Genomic DNA, 17,432 nt, shown 5'->3' on the forward strand with positions numbered 1-17,432 from the left:
CTTTGAGATGATCGTAGGGCGGAATAAAAGGCTTACAGCACCTGGTATTCCCAGGCGGTCTCCCATCCAGGTACTAACCAGGCCCGACCTTACTTTAGCTTCCGAGATCGGACGAGATCGGGCGATATCAGGCTGGTATGGCCGTAAGGCGTCAAGCTTGAGTCTTGCAGCTTTTTCATAGATGAGTTGGCCGCCGACCTTCTTGTTTCTGTTGTCAGCTTGTTTCACCACTTTCATCTTATGACAAACTCCATCACATCCTATCGCTTTTGCTGTCCAAGGAGTCACGTTTGTAATTTAAAAATATGACTTAAAGTGTCACGTATCAGGAACGAACCCAAAAGCAGACGGCACAACCAGGTAAGGGAAGAATCAACTTTTTATTGAAGTAACCGATCTCACGGGTAGAGCAAGAGTCGGCTCAGTGGCAGGTAGGCAAGCAGGCAGGCAGAAGTCCATGAAAGGCGACGTTCCAGCCAAGACTGGACCACAGTGGAGGCTTTTTAAGGGTGATGATCGCGTTGATGTCAAGGGCGAGAGGCTGTGACAGCGAACGCTTAGTTGTCAAGGCAAGTCCAGGGAGAGAGGCTCTGACAGGGGGGGTCAGCAGGTGTCAGGGGCAAACGCTTTGATGTCAAGGGCGAGAGGCTGTGACCGCGAACGTTTTGATGTCGAGGGCGAGAGGCTGTGACATAAAGCTAACTAAGATACAGCCATTGAGAAGACTTTTTACTGGTTTCTGACCCAAATGTTTGTCTGGTTTCACCTATACGTCAGATTTTTCAATTGGAATTCAGTAAAAGAAAAGCAAAGTACTTTGAGATGATCGTAGGGCGGAATAAAAGGCTTACAGCACCTGGTATTCCCAGGCGGTCTCCCATCCAGGTACTAACCAGGCCCGACCTTGCTTTAGCTTCCGAGATCGGACGAGATCGGGCGTTATCAGGCTGGTATGGCCGTAAGCCGTCGAGCTTGAGTCTTGCAGCTTTTTCATAGATGATTTGGCCGCCGACCTTCTTCTTTCTGTTGGCAGCTTGTTTCCCCACTTTCATCTTATGACAAACTCCATCACATCCTATCGCTTTTGCTGTCCAAGGAGTCACGTTTGTAATTTAAAAATATGACTTAAAGTGTCACGTATCAGGAACGAACCCAAAAGCAGACGGGACAACCAGGTAAGGGAGAATCAAGTCGTTATTGAAGTAACCGATCTCACGGGTAGAGCAGGAGTCGGCTCAGTGGCAGGTAGGCAAGCAGGCAGGCAAGCAGGCAGAAGTCCATGAAAGGCGACGTTCCAGCCAAGACTGGACCACAGTGGAGGCTTTTTAAGGGTGATGATCGCGTTGATGTCAAGGGCGAGAGGCTGTGACAGCGAACGCTTAGATGTCAAGGCAAGTCCAGGGAGAGAGGCTGTGACAGGGGGGGTCAGCAGGTGTCAGGGGCAAACGCTTTGATGTCAAGGGCGAGAGGCTGTGACCGCGAACGCTTTGATGTCGAGGGCGAGAGGCTGTGACATAAAGCTAACTAAGATACAGCCATTGAGAAGACTTTTTACTGGTTTCTGACCCAAATGTTTGTCTGGTTTCACCTATACGTCAGATTTTTCAATTGGAATTCAGTAAAAGAAAATCAAAGTACTTTGAGATGATCGTAGGGCGGAATAAAAGGCTTACAGCACCTGGTATTCCCAGGCGGTCTCCCATCCAGGTACTAACCAGGCCCGACCTTACTTTAGCTTCCGAGATCGGGCGATATCAGGCTGGTATGGCCGTAAGGCGTCAAGCTTGAGTCTTGCAGCTTTTTCATAGATGAGTTGGCCGCCGACCTTCTTCTTTCTGTTGTCAGCTTGTTTCCCCACTTTCATCTTATGACAAACTCCATCACATCCTATCGCTTTTGCTGTCCAAGAAGTCACGTTTGTAATGTAAAAATATGACTTAAAGTGTCACGTATCAGGAGCGAACCCAAAAGCAGACGGCACAACCAGGTAAGGGAAGAATCAACTTTTTATTGAAGTAACCGATCTCACGGGTAGAGCAGGAGTCGGCTCAGTGGCAGGTAGGCAAGCAGGCAGGCAAGCAGGCAGAAGTCCATGAAAGGTGACGTTCCAGCCAAGACTGGACCATAGTGGAGGCTTTTTAAGGGTGATGATCGCGTTGATGTCAAGGGCGAGAGGCTGTGACAGCGAACGCTTAGTTGTCAAGGCAAGTCCAGGGAGAGAGGCTCTGACAGGGGGGGTCAGCAGGTGTCAGGGGCAAACGCTTTGATGTCAAGGGCGAGAGGCTGTGACCGCGAACGCTTTGATGTCGAGGGCGAGAGGCTGTGACATAAAGCTAACTAAGATACAGCCATTGAGAAGACTTTTTACTGGTTTCTGACCCAAATGTTTGTCTGGTTTCACCTATACGTCAGATTTTTCAATTGGAATTCAGTAAAAGAAAATCAAAGTACTTTGAGATGATCGTAGGGCGGAATAAAAGGCTTACAGCACCTGGTATTCCCAGGCGGTCTCCCATCCAGGTACTAACCAGGCCCGACCTTGCTTTAGCTTCCGAGATCGGACGAGATCGGGCGTTATCAGGCTGGTATGGCCGTAAGCCGTCGAGCTTGAGTCTTGCAGCTTTTTCATAGATGATTTGGCCGCCGACCTTCTTCTTTCTGTTGGCAGCTTGTTTCCCCACTTTCATCTTATGACAAACTCCATCACATCCTATCGCTTTTGCTGTCCAAGGAGTCACGTTTGTAATTTAAAAATATGACTTAAAGTGTCACGTATCAGGAACGAACCCAAAAGCAGACGGGACAACCAGGTAAGGGAGAATCAAGTCGTTATTGAAGTAACCGATCTCACGGGTAGAGCAGGAGTCGGCTCAGTGGCAGGTAGGCAAGCAGGCAGGCAAGCAGGCAGAAGTCCATGAAAGGCGACGTTCCAGCCAAGACTGGACCACAGTGGAGGCTTTTTAAGGGTGATGATCGCGTTGATGTCAAGGGCGAGAGGCTGTGACAGCGAACGCTTAGATGTCAAGGCAAGTCCAGGGAGAGAGGCTGTGACAGGGGGGGTCAGCAGGTGTCAGGGGCAAACGCTTTGATGTCAAGGGCGAGAGGCTGTGACCGCGAACGCTTTGATGTCGAGGGCGAGAGGCTGTGACATAAAGCTAACTAAGATACAGCCATTGAGAAGACTTTTTACTGGTTTCTGACCCAAATGTTTGTCTGGTTTCACCTATACGTCAGATTTTTCAATTGGAATTCAGTAAAAGAAAATCAAAGTACTTTGAGATGATCGTAGGGCGGAATAAAAGGCTTACAGCACCTGGTATTCCCATGCGGTCTCCCATCCAGGTACTAACCAGGCCCGACCTTACTTTAGCTTCCGAGATCGGACGAGATCGGGCGATATCAGGCTGGTATGGCCGTAAGCCGTCAAGCTTGCGTCTTGCAGCTTTTTCATAGATGAGTTGGCCGCCGACCTTCTTCTTTCTGTTGGCAGCTTGTTTCACCACTTTCATCTTATGACAAACTCCATCACATCCTATCGCTTTTGCTGTCCAAGAAGTCACGTTTGTAATGTAAAAATATGACTTAAAGTGTCACGTATCAGGAGCGAACCCAAAAGCAGACGGCACAACCAGGTAAGGGAAGAATCAACTTTTTATTGAAGTAACCGATCTCACGGGTAGAGCAGGACTCGGCTCAGTGGCAGGTAGGCAAGCAGGCAGGCAGGCAAAAGTCCATGAAAGGCGACGTTCCAGCCAAGACTGGACCATAGTGGAGGCTTTTTAAGGGTGATGATCGCGTTGATGTCAAGGGCGAGAGGCTGTGACAGCGATCGCTTAGTTGTCAAGGCAAGTCCAGGGAGAGAGGCTCTGACAGGGGGGGTCAGCAGGTGTCAGGGGCAAACGCTTTGATGTCAAGGGCGAGAGGCTGTGACCGCGAACGCTTTGATGTCGAGGGCGAGAGGCTGTGACATAAAGCTAACTAAGATACAGAAATTGAGAAGACTTTTTACTGGTTTCTGACCCAAATGTTTGTCTGGTTTCACCTATACGTCAGATTTTTCAATTGGAATTCAGTAAAATAAAATCAAAGTACTTTGAGATGATCGTAGGGCTGAATAAAAGGCTTACAGCACCTGGTATTCCCAGGCGGTCTCCCATCCAGGTACTAACCAGGCCCGACCTTACTTTAGCTTCCGAGATCGGGCGATATCAGGCTGGTATGGCCGTAAGCCGTCAAGCTTGAGTCTTGCAGCTTTTTCATAGATGAGTTGGCCGCCGACCTTCTTGTTTCTGTTGTCAGCTTGTTTCACCACTTTCATCTTATGACAAACTCCATCACATCCTATCGCTTTTGCTGTCCAAGAAGTCACGTTTGTAATGGAAAAATATGACTTAAAGTGTCACGTATCAGGAGCGAACCCAAAAGCAGACGGCACAACCAGGTAAGGGAAGAATCAACTTTTTATTGAAGTAACCGATCTCACGGGTAGAGTAGGAGTCGGCTCAGTGGCAGGTAGGCAAGCAGGCAGGCAGGCAGAAGTCCATGAAAGGCGACGTTCCAGCCAAGACTGGACCATAGTGGAGGCTTTTTAAGGGTGATGATCGCGTTGATGTCAAGGGCGAGAGGCTGTGACAGCGAACGCTTAGTTGTCAAGGCAAGTCCAGGGAGAGAGGCTCTGACAGGGGGGGTCAGCAGGTGTCAGGGGCAAACGCTTTGATGTCAAGGGCGAGAGGCTGTGACCGCGAACGCTTTGATGTCGAGGGCGAGAGGCTGTGACATAAAGCTAACTAAGATACAGCCATTGAGAAGACTTTTTACTGGTTTCTGACCCAAATGTTTGTCTGGTTTCACCTATACGTCAGATTTTTCAATTGGAATTCAGTAAAAGAAAATCAAAGTACTTTGAGATGATCGTAGGGCGGAATAAAAGGCTTACAGCACCTGGTATTCCCAGGCGGTCTCCCATCCAGGTACTAACCAGGCCCGACCTTGCTTTAGCTTCCGAGATCGGACGAGATCGGGCGTTATCAGGCTGGTATGGCCGTAAGCCGTCGAGCTTGAGTCTTGCAGCTTTTTCATAGATGATTTGGCCGCCGACCTTCTTCTTTCTGTTGGCAGCTTGTTTCCCCACTTTCATCTTATGACAAACTCCATCACATCCTATCGCTTTTGCTGTCCAAGGAGTCACGTTTGTAATTTAAAAATATGACTTAAAGTGTCACGTATCAGGAACGAATCGAAAAGCAGACGGGACAACCAGGTAAAGGAGAATCAAGTCGTTATTGAAGTAACCGATCTCACGGGTAGAGCAGGAGTCGGCTCAGTGGCAGGTAGGCAAGCAGGCAGACAAGCAGGCAGAAGTCCATGAAAGGCGACGTTCCAGCCAAGACTGGACCACAGTGGAGGCTTTTTAAGGGTGATGATCGCGTTGATGTCAAGGGCGAGAGGCTGTGACAGCGAACGCTTAGATGTCAAGGCAAGTCCAGGGAGAGAGGCTGTGACAGGGGGGGTCAGCAGGTGTCAGGGGCAAACGCTTTGATGTCAAGGGCGAGAGGCTGTGACCGCGAACGCTTTGATGTCGAGGGCGAGAGGCTGTGACATAAAGCTAACTAAGATACAGCCATTGAGAAGACTTTTTACTGGTTTCTGACCCAAATGTTTGTCTGGTTTCACCTATACGTCAGATTTTTCAATTGGAATTCAGTAAAAGAAAATCAAAGTACTTTGAGATGATCGTAGGGCGGAATAAAAGGCTTACAGCACCTGGTATTCCCAGGCGGTCTCCCATCCAGGTACTAACCAGGCCCGACCTTACTTTAGCTTCCGAGATCGGACGAGATCGGGCGATATCAGGCTGGTATGGCCGTAAGCCGTCAAGCTTGAGTCTTGCAGCTTTTTCATAGATGAGTTGGCCGCCGACCTTCTTCTTTCTGTTGGCAGCTTGTTTCACCACTTTCATCTTATGACAAACTCCATCACATCCTATCGCTTTTGCTGTCCAAGAAGTCACGTTTGTAATGTAAAAATATGACTTAAAGTGTCACGTATCAGGAGCGAACCCAAAAGCAGACGGCACAACCAGGTAAGGGAAGAATCAACTTTTTATTGAAGTAACCGATCTCACGGGTAGAGCAGGAGTCGGCTCAGTGGCAGGTAGGCAAGCAGGCAGGCAGGCAGAAGTCCATGAAAGGCGACGTTCCAGCCAAGACTGGACCATAGTGGAGGCTTTTTAAGGGTGATGATCGCGTTGATGTCAAGGGCGAGAGGCTGTGACAGCGAACGCTTAGTTGTCAAGGCAAGTCCAGGGAGAGAGGCTCTGACAGGGGGGGTCAGCAGGTGTCAGGGGCAAACGCTTTGATGTCAAGGGCGAGAGGCTGTGACCGCGAACGCTTTGATGTCGAGGGCGAGAGGCTGTGACATAAAGCTAACTAAGATACAGAAATTGAGAAGACTTTTTACTGGTTTCTGACCCAAATGTTTGTCTGGTTTCACCTATACGTCAGATTTTTCAATTGGAATTCAGTAAAATAAAATCAAAGTACTTTGAGATGATCGTAGGGCTGAATAAAAGGCTTACAGCACCTGGTATTCCCAGGCGGTCTCCCATCCAGGTACTAACCAGGCCCGACCTTACTTTAGCTTCCGAGATCGGGCGATATCAGGCTGGTATGGCCGTAAGCCGTCAAGCTTGAGTCTTGCAGCTTTTTCATAGATGAGTTGGCCGCCGACCTTCTTGTTTCTGTTGTCAGCTTGTTTCACCACTTTCATCTTATGACAAACTCCATCACATCCTATCGCTTTTGCTGTCCAAGAAGTCACGTTTGTAATGTAAAAATATGACTTAAAGTGTCACGTATCAGGAGCGAACCCAAAAGCAGACGGCACAACCAGGTAAGGGAAGAATCAACTTTTTATTGAAGTAACCGATCTCACGGGTAGAGTAGGAGTCGGCTCAGTGGCAGGTAGGCAAGCAGGCAGGCAGGCAGAAGTCCATGAAAGGCGACGTTCCAGCCAAGACTGGACCATAGTGGAGGCTTTTTAAGGGTGATGATCGCGTTGATGTCAAGGGCGAGAGGCTGTGACAGCGAACGCTTAGTTGTCAAGGCAAGTCCAGGGAGAGAGGCTCTGACAGGGGGGGTCAGCAGGTGTCAGGGGCAAACGCTTTGATGTCAAGGGCGAGAGGCTTTGACCGCGAACGCTTTGATGTCGAGGGCGAGAGGCTGTGACATAAAGCTAACTAAGATACAGCCATTGAGAAGACTTTTTACTGGTTTCTGACCCAAATGTTTGTCTGGTTTCACCTATACGTCAGATTTTTCAATTGGAATTCAGTAAAAGAAAATCAAAGTACTTTGAGATGATCGTAGGGCGGAATAAAAGGCTTACAGCACCTGGTATTCCCAGGCGGTCTCCCATCCAGGTACTAACCAGGCCCGACCTTGCTTTAGCTTCCGAGATCGGACGAGATCGGGCGTTATCAGGCTGGTATGGCCGTAAGCCGTCGAGCTTGAGTCTTGCAGCTTTTTCATAGATGATTTGGCCGCCGACCTTCTTCTTTCTGTTGGCAGCTTGTTTCCCCACTTTCATCTTATGACAAACTCCATCACATCCTATCGCTTTTGCTGTCCAAGGAGTCACGTTTGTAATTTAAAAATATGACTTAAAGTGTCACGTATCAGGAACGAATCCAAAAGCAGACGGGACAACCAGGTAAAGGAGAATCAAGTCGTTATTGAAGTAACCGATCTCACGGGTAGAGCAGGAGTCAGCTCAGTGGCAGGTAGGCAAGCAGGCATACAAGCAGGCAGAAGTCCATGAAAGGCGACGTTCCAGCCAAGACTGGACCACAGTGGAGGCTTTTTAAGGGTGATGATCGCGTTGATGTCAAGGGCGAGAGGCTGTGACAGCGAACGCTTAGATGTCAAGGCAAGTCCAGGGAGAGAGGCTGTGACAGGGGGGGTCAGCAGGTGTCAGGGGCAAACGCTTTGATGTCAAGGGCGAGAGGCTGTGACCGCGAACGCTTTGATGTCGAGGGCGAGAGGCTGTGACATAAAGCTAACTAAGATACAGCCATTGAGAAGACTTTTTACTGGTTTCTGACCCAAATGTTTGTCTGGTTTCACCTATACGTCAGATTTTTCAATTGGAATTCAGTAAAAGAAAATCAAAGTACTTTGAGATGATCGTAGGGCGGAATAAAAGGCTTACAGCACCTGGTATTCCCAGGCGGTCTCCCATCCAGGTACTAACCAGGCCCGACCTTACTTTAGCTTCCGAGATCGGACGAGATCGGGCGATATCAGGCTGGTATGGCCGTAAGCCGTCAAGCTTGAGTCTTGCAGCTTTTTCATAGATGAGTTGGCCGCCGACCTTCTTCTTTCTGTTGGCAGCTTGTTTCACCACTTTCATCTTATGACAAACTCCATCACATCCTATCGCTTTTGCTGTCCAAGAAGTCACGTTTGTAATGTAAAAATATGACTTAAAGTGTCACGTATCAGGAGCGAACCCAAAAGCAGACGGCACAACCAGGTAAGGGAAGAATCAACTTTTTATTGAAGTAACCGATCTCACGGGTAGAGCAGGAGTCGGCTCAGTGGCAGGTAGGCAAGCAGGCAGGCAGGCAGAAGTCCATGAAAGGCGACGTTCCAGCCAAGACTGGACCATAGTGGAGGCTTTTTAAGGGTGATGATCGCGTTGATGTCAAGGGCGAGAGGCTGTGACAGCGAACGCTTAGTTGTCAAGGCAAGTCCAGGGAGAGAGGCTCTGACAGGGGGGGTCAGCAGGTGTCAGGGGCAAACGCTTTGATGTCAAGGGCGAGAGGCTGTGACCGCGAACGCTTTGATGTCGAGGGCGAGAGGCTGTGACATAAAGCTAACTAAGATACAGAAATTGAGAAGACTTTTTACTGGTTTCTGACCCAAATGTTTGTCTGGTTTCACCTATACGTCAGATTTTTCAATTGGAATTCAGTAAAAGAAAATCAAAGTACTTTGAGATGATCGTAGGGCTGAATAAAAGGCTTACAGCACCTGGTATTCCCAGGCGGTCTCCCATCCAGGTACTAACCAGGCCCGACCTTACTTTAGCTTCCGAGATCGGGCGATATCAGGCTGGTATGGCCGTAAGCCGTCAAGCTTGAGTCTTGCAGCTTTTTCATAGATGAGTTGGCCGCCGACCTTCTTGTTTCTGTTGTCAGCTTGTTTCACCACTTTCATCTTATGACAAACTCCATCACATCCTATCGCTTTTGCTGTCCAAGAAGTCACTTTTGTAATGGAAAAATATGACTTAAAGTGTCACGTATCAGGAGCGAACCCAAAAGCAGACGGCACAACCAGGTAAGGGAAGAATCAACTTTTTATTGAAGTAACCGATCTCACGGGTAGAGTAGGAGTCGGCTCAGTGGCAGGTAGGCAAGCAGGCAGGCAGGCAGAAGTCCATGAAAGGCGACGTTCCAGCCAAGACTGGACCATAGTGGAGGCTTTTTAAGGGTGATGATCGCGTTGATGTCAAGGGCGAGAGGCTGTGACAGCGAACGCTTAGTTGTCAAGGCAAGTCCAGGGAGAGAGGCTCTGACAGGGGGGGTCAGCAGGTGTCAGGGGCAAACGCTTTGATGTCAAGGGCGAGAGGCTGTGACCGCGAACGCTTTGATGTCGAGGGCGAGAGGCTGTGACATAAAGTTAACTAAGATACAGCCATTGAGAAGACTTTTTACTGGTTTCTGACCCAAATGTTTGTCTGGTTTCACCTATACGTCAGATTTTTCAATTGGAATTCAGTAAAAGAAAATCAAAGTACTTTGAGATGATCGTAGGGCGGAATAAAAGGCTTACAGCACCTGGTATTCCCAGGCGGTCTCTCATCCAGGTACTAACCAGGCCCGACCTTGCTTTAGCTTCCGAGATCGGACGAGATCGGGCGTTATCAGGCTGGTATGGCCGTAAGCCGTCAAGCTTGAGTCTTGCAGCTTTTTCATAGATGAGTTGGCCGCCGACCTTCTTGTTTCTGTTGTCAGCTTGTTTCACCACTTTCATCTTATGACAAACTCCATCACATCCTATCGCTTTTGCTGTCCAAGGAGTCACGTTTGTAATTTAAAAATATGACTTAAAGTGTCACGTATCAGGAACGAACCCAAAAGCAGACGGGACAACCAGGTAAAGGAGAATCAAGTCGTTATTGAAGTAACCGATCTCACGGGTAGAGCAGGAGTCGGCTCAGTGGCAGGTAGGCAAGCAGGCAGACAAGCAGGCAGAAGTCCATGAAAGGCGACGTTCCAGCCAAGACTGGACCACAGTGGAGGCTTTTTAAGGGTGATGATCGCGTTGATGTCAAGGGCGAGAGGCTGTGACAGCGAACGCTTAGATGTCAAGGCAAGTCCAGGGAGAGAGGCTGTGACAGGGGGGGTCAGCAGGTGTCAGGGGCAAACGCTTTGATGTCAAGGGCGAGAGGCTGTGACCGCGAACGCTTTGATGTCGAGGGCGAGAGGCTGTGACATAAAGCTAACTAAGATACAGCCATTGTGAAGACTTTTTACTGGTTTCTGACCCAAATGTTTGTCTGGTTTCACCTATACGTCAGATTTTTCAATTGGAATTCAGTAAAAGAAAATCAAAGTACTTTGAGATGATCGTAGCGCGGAATAAAAGGCTTACAGCACCTGGTATTCCCAGGCGGTCTCCCATCCAGGTACTTACCAGGCCCGACCTTACTTTAGCTTCCGAGATCGGACGAGATCGGGCGATATCAGGCTGGTATGGCCGTAAGCCGTCAAGCTTGAGTCTTGCAGCTTTTTCATAGATGAGTTGGCCGCCGACCTTCTTCTTTCTGTTGGCAGCTTGTTTCACCACTTTCATCTTATGACAAACTCCATCACATCCTATCGCTTTTGCTGTCCAAGAAGTCACGTTTGTAATGTAAAAATATGACTTAAAGTGTCACGTATCAGGAGCGAACCCAAAAGCAAACGGCACAACCAGGTAAGGGAAGAATCAACTTTTTATTGAAGTAACCGATCTCACGGGTAGAGCAGGAGTCGGCTCAGTGGCAGGTAGGCAAGCAGGCAGGCAGGCAGAAGTCCATGAAAGGCGACGTTCCAGCCAAGACTGGACCATAGTGGAGGCTTTTTAAGGGTGATGATCGCGTTGATGTCAAGGGCGAGAGGCTGTGACAGCGAACGCTTAGTTGTCAAGGCAAGTCCAGGGAGAGAGGCTGTGACAGGGGGGGTCAGCAGGTGTCAGGGGCAAACGCTTTGATGTCAAGGGCGAGAGGCTGTGACCGCGAACGCTTTGATGTCGAGGGCGAGAGGCTGTGACATAAAGCTAACTAAGATACAGCCATTGAGAAGACTTTTTACTGGTTTCTGACCCAAATGTTTGTCTGGTTTCACCTATACGTCAGATTTTTCAATTGGAATTCAGTAAAAGAAAATCAAAGTACTTTGAGATGATCGTAGGGCGGAATAAAAGGCTTACAGCACCTGGTATTCCCAGGCGGTCTCCCATCCAGGTACTAACCAGGCCCGACCTTGCTTTAGCTTCCGAGATCGGACGAGATCGGGCGTTATCAGGCTGGTATGGCCGTAAGCCGTCGAGCTTGAGTCTTGCAGCTTTTTCATAGATGATTTGGCCGCCGACCTTCTTCTTTCTGTTGGCAGCTTGTTTCACCACTTTCATCTTATGACAAACTCCATCACATCCTATCGCTTTTGCTGTCCAAGGAGTCACGTTTGTAATTTAAAAATATGACTTAAAGTGTCACGTATCAGGAACGAATCCAAAAGCAGACGGGACAACCAGGTAAAGGAGAATCAAGTCGTTATTGAAGTAACCGATCTCACGGGTAGAGCAGGAGTCGGCTCAGTGGCAGGTAGGCAAGCAGGCAGACAAGCAGGCAGAAGTCCATGAAAGGCGACGTTCCAGCCAAGACTGGACCACAGTGGAGGCTTTTTAAGGGTGATGATCGCGTTGATGTCAAGGGCGAGAGGCTGTGACAGCGAACGCTTAGATGTCAAGGCAAGTCCAGGGAGAGAGGCTGTGACAGGGGGGGTCAGCAGGTGTCAGGGGCAAACGCTTTGATGTCAAGGGCGAGAGGCTGTGACCGCGAACGCTTTGATGTCGAGGGCGAGAGGCTGTGACATAAAGCTAACTAAGATACAGCCATTGAGAAGACTTTTTACTGGTTTCTGACCCAAATGTTTGTCTGGTTTCACCTATACGTCAGATTTTTCAATTGGAATTCAGTAAAAGAAAATCAAAGTACTTTGAGATGATCGTAGGGCGGAATAAAAGGCTTACAGCACCTGGTATTCCCAGGCGGTCTCCCATCCAGGTACTAACCAGGCCCGACCTTACTTTAGCTTCCGAGATCGGACGAGATCGGGCGATATTTTTTTTTTTTTGTCTTTTATTATGAAAATATATTTTTGGGAACAAAAATACATTTTTGATTGCATGTATTGTCCATCAATTCCACATTGTTACATTTGTTTTACACTTTGTTTGGCTTACACAAGATAGTATCCGTCTCTCTTTATACATAAAATAAAGCCATGCTTTCCAAATCATCAACTTAAATCAGCGCTTTGGAATCAGAACAGAAAATGAAACAAATCAGCCCTTTTGAACAAACCTTAGACTGTGTTTTTAAAAGAAAGTGACATTAAAACACCACTTTGAGATTTTAAATGACACACATTCCACATTAAACAGAATGATCCCATCCTCCCCTTAACTTCAATAAAACATAACAGAGAAAGTTAAAAGAAAACCGTAACGCGTCTTTAACTTTGTTTATATTTACACTTCCAATAATCATCATTTTCCGTTCACATCATTTCAGACTTTTTCCTCCCCTCCCTCCCTCCCTCACCAGTTCCACACAATCTCCCCCCTCCTGTTGAGGGAGAGGAGATGGCTGTCTCTGATGAAGAGCCGGGTGAAGTCCGCATCGCCGTGCGTCAGTCTGTAATGTGTTTGTTTTTTGACCATGTTTTTGAAAATGTTCCAAACCGGGATGATTCTGCGTTCAAAGTGCGCAATGTTCCGACGTGATTTGACGGCCCACCGGGCGTGACTTAAGAGGAATTTGCACAGCGCTGCGTTCTTCACCCTGCTCTTCTCCCACACTCCAAACACAAAGAATACATCCCACGAATCCCCGCTGTCCCAAATTAATCCCAGTTTGTTGACTAAGCACTTTTTCAGGGTTTCAAAGAAGCTCGCCAGCTCCGAGCAGTGGCGGTACATGTGCAATAGTGTTTCAGGCAGCAGGCCACAGACGTCGCACTCCCTGCCGACCCCCTTGTCAAATTGGTGCAGAATAACGTTAGTGAACACTTTGTTGTGTCGGATTTTGTAGTCGTTGTCTTCTGCCTCAATGCTGTTCCCTCTCACCCTCCATTGTCCCCAGATTTGTCCCACATTCAAATTGGGCATAACTTTGCCCCAGAACGGCAGAGAGGTCGGACGTTGCGACGCCTGTGCCAGAAACTTTCCATAGATCTGTTTGCTTGTCAATCTGTGTATACTCCTCCACTCTCCTCCTTGCTCCACCAACATGGCTGGGAGCTCCCCCTCTCTGTTCTGTACCACTCTCCGCTCTATGGTTGTCCGCCATTCTTTTGGGATGCTTTCCTTTAAGTCGTTATAATAGCTTGTTGTCTCCGTAATTTTGGCCTCATAGTTTATCTCCTTTATACTGTCATATATGGCTTGGGGGGGGAGAAAACCCGGCATCAGTTCATACATGACGTCCTTCAACTGGACCAAACCTGCTGTTAACATGTCATTATTACATAGAAGCTTACCTGTCTTTTGAATTTTCTTATTTAGAAAGATTGGCATTTCTCTGATGACGTTTACCGAGTCACATGCATAGTCTATACGCTTTAGAAATTCCGCGTGAGCGGACAGGACTTCTCTATAGAAACCTGGAAGCCCCGCCATCATCGGTCGCTTTAGTTGCATCAGCAGCACAAAATCGCCTATGTGAAATACCTTGTTTATGAAGTAAGCCATCAGGCTTTTCCAGCCGTGGGCTGTGGAGTCACACAGATATTTTTGCACAGTTTTGATCCTGAACGCCCTTTTTTTGCTTTCTATATCTACTAATTGAAGTCCTCCCTCTCTGTACTTACTTATTAATGTTTTTCGTGCTATTTTACTTACTTTTGCCCTCCACAAAAAATTGGTTATAATTTCATTTATTCTGTTTAATACCCATAAGGGTAGTTCTATAACTGCTAATGTATAGTTTAGTTTTGACAATATTAAGTTGTTTAGAACCACTACTCTACCTTTGAGTTTTAGGTCTCTCAGTTTCCAATAATTTAGACATTTTTCTATTTTACTAATAATTTCCGTCCATGACAGATCACGAGCTGCCACTACATCTTTACCGATGTAGGTACCTAGAATTTTTATATGCTTGCTTTGTATTTTAAAAGGTGTGGTCTCCTGCTGAGGCTCAGCCATGTTAATGAACATGATTTCTGACTTACCTACATTTATGCGGGAGCCAGAGGCTCGACCGTACATGTTTATTACTGCCATTGCTCTCTCTATGCTTGCCATGTCCTTTACTGTTAGGGTGGTGTCATCAGCAAATTGCTGGACGACACAGGATCCTCCCCCTGGTAACTCAATACCTCTAATACCCTTGTCTTGTTTTAATAGAATTCCTAGTGGCTCTGCTATTATTGTGTACAGGATTGAGGATAGTGGACAGCCTTGTCTGACCGACCTTCCCAGAGGAAACGCATCAGTGGTTGCACCGTTGCATTTGACCTTACCTGTAGCTTTGCTATATAATAATTTTACCCAAGTTAGAAATCTGTCTCCAAAACCTACCTTCTCCAGTACATTAAACATAAATTGATGCTCTACTCGGTCAAAGGCTTTATTGAAGTCAATGGCCAGAAGGACACCTGCTTGATCTGTCTCTTTTAAATACTCCACCACATCTCTTATGGTGCGTACTGTGTCAGTGACTTCTCTCCCTGGCACACTATAAGCCTGGGTGGCTTCTATTATTGTATGTAATATTTGTTTGACTCTGTTTGCCAATATTTTCATTAGTATTTTGTAGTCATTGTTCAACAGAGTAATGGGCCTATAATTTGTTAGTTTATTCTTCTCCCCTTTCTTAAAAATTAAAGTGATCAAGCCTAGAGTCATTGACTCCGGTACCTTCTGTTCTTTTTCCATTGTTTTATACAATTTCAGTAGTGTTGGTTTGAGCGTGTTGCAGAAAGCTTTATAGAAGTTTGCCGTCAACCCATCACTACCTGGGCTTTTATTTGACATCATTTGATTTATTGCACACTCTATATCTTCCTCAGTTATTTCCTGTTCACACGCTGATTTATCCTCATCATTTAATTTAGCAGTCATCTCTTCCAATATGTCATTTGTAGCTTGTATGTCTGAACTCTCAGTTTTAAACAAGTCACTATAAAAAGTTTGTACTGTTTCCAGAATGTCTACGAAATTGGTCACTACTTTACCTTCTTTATTTTTGATTTCTTGCAAATAACACTGATTTTGTTTCCTTTTTTCCAAGTTGAGGAAAAAAGCTGTACTTTTCTCCCCTTCTACTGCATATTGAGCACGGCTCCTCACTATAGCACCTTCACATTTTATCCTTTCAATTTCATTTATTTCATTTTGAATATTCACAAGCCTTTCAACATTGACAACCGGTTGTGCATTTAATTTAGCAATTGTATTTCTTAATGATCTTTCTTTTTCTCTAGTTTTAAAGTTCAATCTTTTCGCAAACTGAATACTTTTTTGTTTAATTCTCACTTTTAATTTCTCCCACCCCTCTATGATATTTTCCCCAAACTCAGGCTGTGAACATTCAAATGAGATCACTTTAGAGATGCATTCAACATAATCCCTTCTGTTCAGCAGGCTAGCATTAAGGTGCCACACGCCTCCCCCCCTCCCCCTCCTTTTACCCCCCATTCCCACACGCAGGATGGCATGATCACTAATGAAATTTAAACAATAGCGCACAGTATCGAAAAGGTCGATCTGCGGTTTCTTGACTAAACAAAAATCAATCCGACTTTGCCGTACAGTGTCCATTTGTGGCTGTACTCTCGAGTACTCTCGTGTTATGGGATTTCTGGTTCTCCATAAATCACAGAAATTATTCTTGGCCATAAACAGATTCAGGGCCGCTCTAGAACAGTCGTGTTTATAGCTACCGTTATCGCTAATGTCAAGCCTGCTCATCTTGACATTGAAATCCCCAACTATGATGTCACAGTCTTTAGCTATGATATTCAATTCTCGAAAGAAAGAAGACCTGTCCCCCTCGTGGTTGGGCGCATAAATGTTCAGTAATTTGTAGACAGTGTCTTCAAAAACAAAGCCCACTTTAACCCACCTCCCCCCAATGTCTTTGTCTATTAGAGTGGCATCAGCCTCAATGTGGCTACTCACCATGATGCTTACTCCTCGTGCCCGCTGAGTCCCATGGCTTGAAAAGTAGGATCCAGGCCACCTTTTCTTGCACTGAGTTTCACAGTCAGTGTCCCAGTGGGTTTCTTGGAGACAGATTATTTCTGCATCACACATTTTTACGACTTTAGTGAACTTGTCCATGTCACGTAGTCCACGTACGTTGAATGATGCTATTTTGACCATGGTGAGTGGGAAAGACAGAGAAAAATAATCCCCAAACAAAAAACATGATGCACACCCTTTTCAGTCCATTATTATTTACCCCTCTTAGTCTTGCCCTTTCTGCTTGTTCCCTCTTCCCTCCCCTTACTAACTCCATCCCATTCCGAAGCCTTAGGGTTCGGCTGTCGTCTCTCACTCCCCTGCCCGTGTAGAGGCCCTCTCTGCCCCGGCTGCCCGCAAGGCAAGGACGCAAGGCTGGCCGAACTGCCCTCCCTCTGGTTGCTGCGGCTCCTGTCCCCTGATGTTGTTACAGCCTGACCCCTCAGCGACCCGTGCGCCAGAGTGGAGACGCTCGTCGGCATCCTCCCCACCCTCTCAGAGGCCGCAGTCAAACCGCCGCTTCCTCTTTTCTCCTCCTCCTCCTCTTCCTCCTCGACCTCGCTCTCCTCCTCCATCTCATGGCGTGCAGCTGACTGGGGCCCCTCTGCTTCGCCATCAGTCGCAATGCCATCAGGATGATTTCCTGTCTCCGTCTCTTCTGCCCCGTCCTCCACTCCCTCGCCGGTGTCCCTCTCTGTCTCCTCTTTGGGATCTGCTCCAGGCATGGCTGCGCATTCTCGTGCGTAGTGTCCGATCTCCCCGCACTTGAAGCACTTGAACTCCGGGCACTCCCGTAGGATGTGTCCGGGCTGGAGGCACAGCCTGCAAACTTTAGATTGATTATCGTGCAGCACTCTGAAGTATTCAATCCCTTCCAGCGTCTCAAATTTGGTGCTGTAAGGTAAAGAGGAGACA

The 17,432-nt window shown here is 47.2% G+C and overlaps 8 non-coding genes and 7 pseudogenes across 8 annotated transcripts; all 15 read right to left on the reverse strand.

Moving 5' to 3' along the window:
* Positions 1–29: 29 nt before the first annotated feature.
* On the reverse strand, positions 30–149 carry LOC130129271 (5S ribosomal RNA; annotated as a pseudogene).
* Positions 150–844: 695 nt separating this feature from the next.
* Positions 845–964, reverse strand: LOC130129408 (5S ribosomal RNA). Its single transcript, XR_008812014.1, has one exon. It is a non-coding gene; the product is annotated as a 5S ribosomal RNA (ribosomal RNA).
* Positions 965–1,666: 702 nt separating this feature from the next.
* On the reverse strand, positions 1,667–1,776 carry LOC130129394 (5S ribosomal RNA; annotated as a pseudogene).
* Positions 1,777–2,479: 703 nt separating this feature from the next.
* LOC130129419 (5S ribosomal RNA) lies at positions 2,480–2,599 on the reverse strand. Its single transcript, XR_008812026.1, has one exon. It is a non-coding gene; the product is annotated as a 5S ribosomal RNA (ribosomal RNA).
* Positions 2,600–3,301: 702 nt separating this feature from the next.
* LOC130129216 (5S ribosomal RNA) lies at positions 3,302–3,421 on the reverse strand (annotated as a pseudogene).
* A 699-nt stretch (positions 3,422–4,120) lies between these two features.
* Positions 4,121–4,230, reverse strand: LOC130129342 (5S ribosomal RNA; annotated as a pseudogene).
* A 699-nt stretch (positions 4,231–4,929) lies between these two features.
* LOC130129454 (5S ribosomal RNA) lies at positions 4,930–5,049 on the reverse strand. Its single transcript, XR_008812058.1, has one exon. It is a non-coding gene; the product is annotated as a 5S ribosomal RNA (ribosomal RNA).
* Positions 5,050–5,751: 702 nt separating this feature from the next.
* LOC130129198 (5S ribosomal RNA) lies at positions 5,752–5,871 on the reverse strand. Its single transcript, XR_008811979.1, has one exon. It is a non-coding gene; the product is annotated as a 5S ribosomal RNA (ribosomal RNA).
* Positions 5,872–6,570: 699 nt separating this feature from the next.
* Positions 6,571–6,680, reverse strand: LOC130129343 (5S ribosomal RNA; annotated as a pseudogene).
* A 699-nt stretch (positions 6,681–7,379) lies between these two features.
* Positions 7,380–7,499, reverse strand: LOC130129189 (5S ribosomal RNA). Its single transcript, XR_008811971.1, has one exon. It is a non-coding gene; the product is annotated as a 5S ribosomal RNA (ribosomal RNA).
* A 702-nt stretch (positions 7,500–8,201) lies between these two features.
* LOC130129199 (5S ribosomal RNA) lies at positions 8,202–8,321 on the reverse strand. Its single transcript, XR_008811980.1, has one exon. It is a non-coding gene; the product is annotated as a 5S ribosomal RNA (ribosomal RNA).
* Positions 8,322–9,020: 699 nt separating this feature from the next.
* Positions 9,021–9,130, reverse strand: LOC130129345 (5S ribosomal RNA; annotated as a pseudogene).
* Positions 9,131–9,829: 699 nt separating this feature from the next.
* LOC130129214 (5S ribosomal RNA) lies at positions 9,830–9,949 on the reverse strand. Its single transcript, XR_008811994.1, has one exon. It is a non-coding gene; the product is annotated as a 5S ribosomal RNA (ribosomal RNA).
* Positions 9,950–10,651: 702 nt separating this feature from the next.
* LOC130129223 (5S ribosomal RNA) lies at positions 10,652–10,771 on the reverse strand (annotated as a pseudogene).
* Positions 10,772–11,470: 699 nt separating this feature from the next.
* Positions 11,471–11,590, reverse strand: LOC130129201 (5S ribosomal RNA). Its single transcript, XR_008811982.1, has one exon. It is a non-coding gene; the product is annotated as a 5S ribosomal RNA (ribosomal RNA).
* Positions 11,591–17,432: the final 5,842 nt, after the last annotated feature.

The sequence above is a fragment of the Lampris incognitus genome, chromosome 18, assembly GCF_029633865.1.
Source record: "Lampris incognitus isolate fLamInc1 chromosome 18, fLamInc1.hap2, whole genome shotgun sequence".
NCBI lineage: Eukaryota > Metazoa > Chordata > Actinopteri > Lampriformes > Lampridae > Lampris > Lampris incognitus.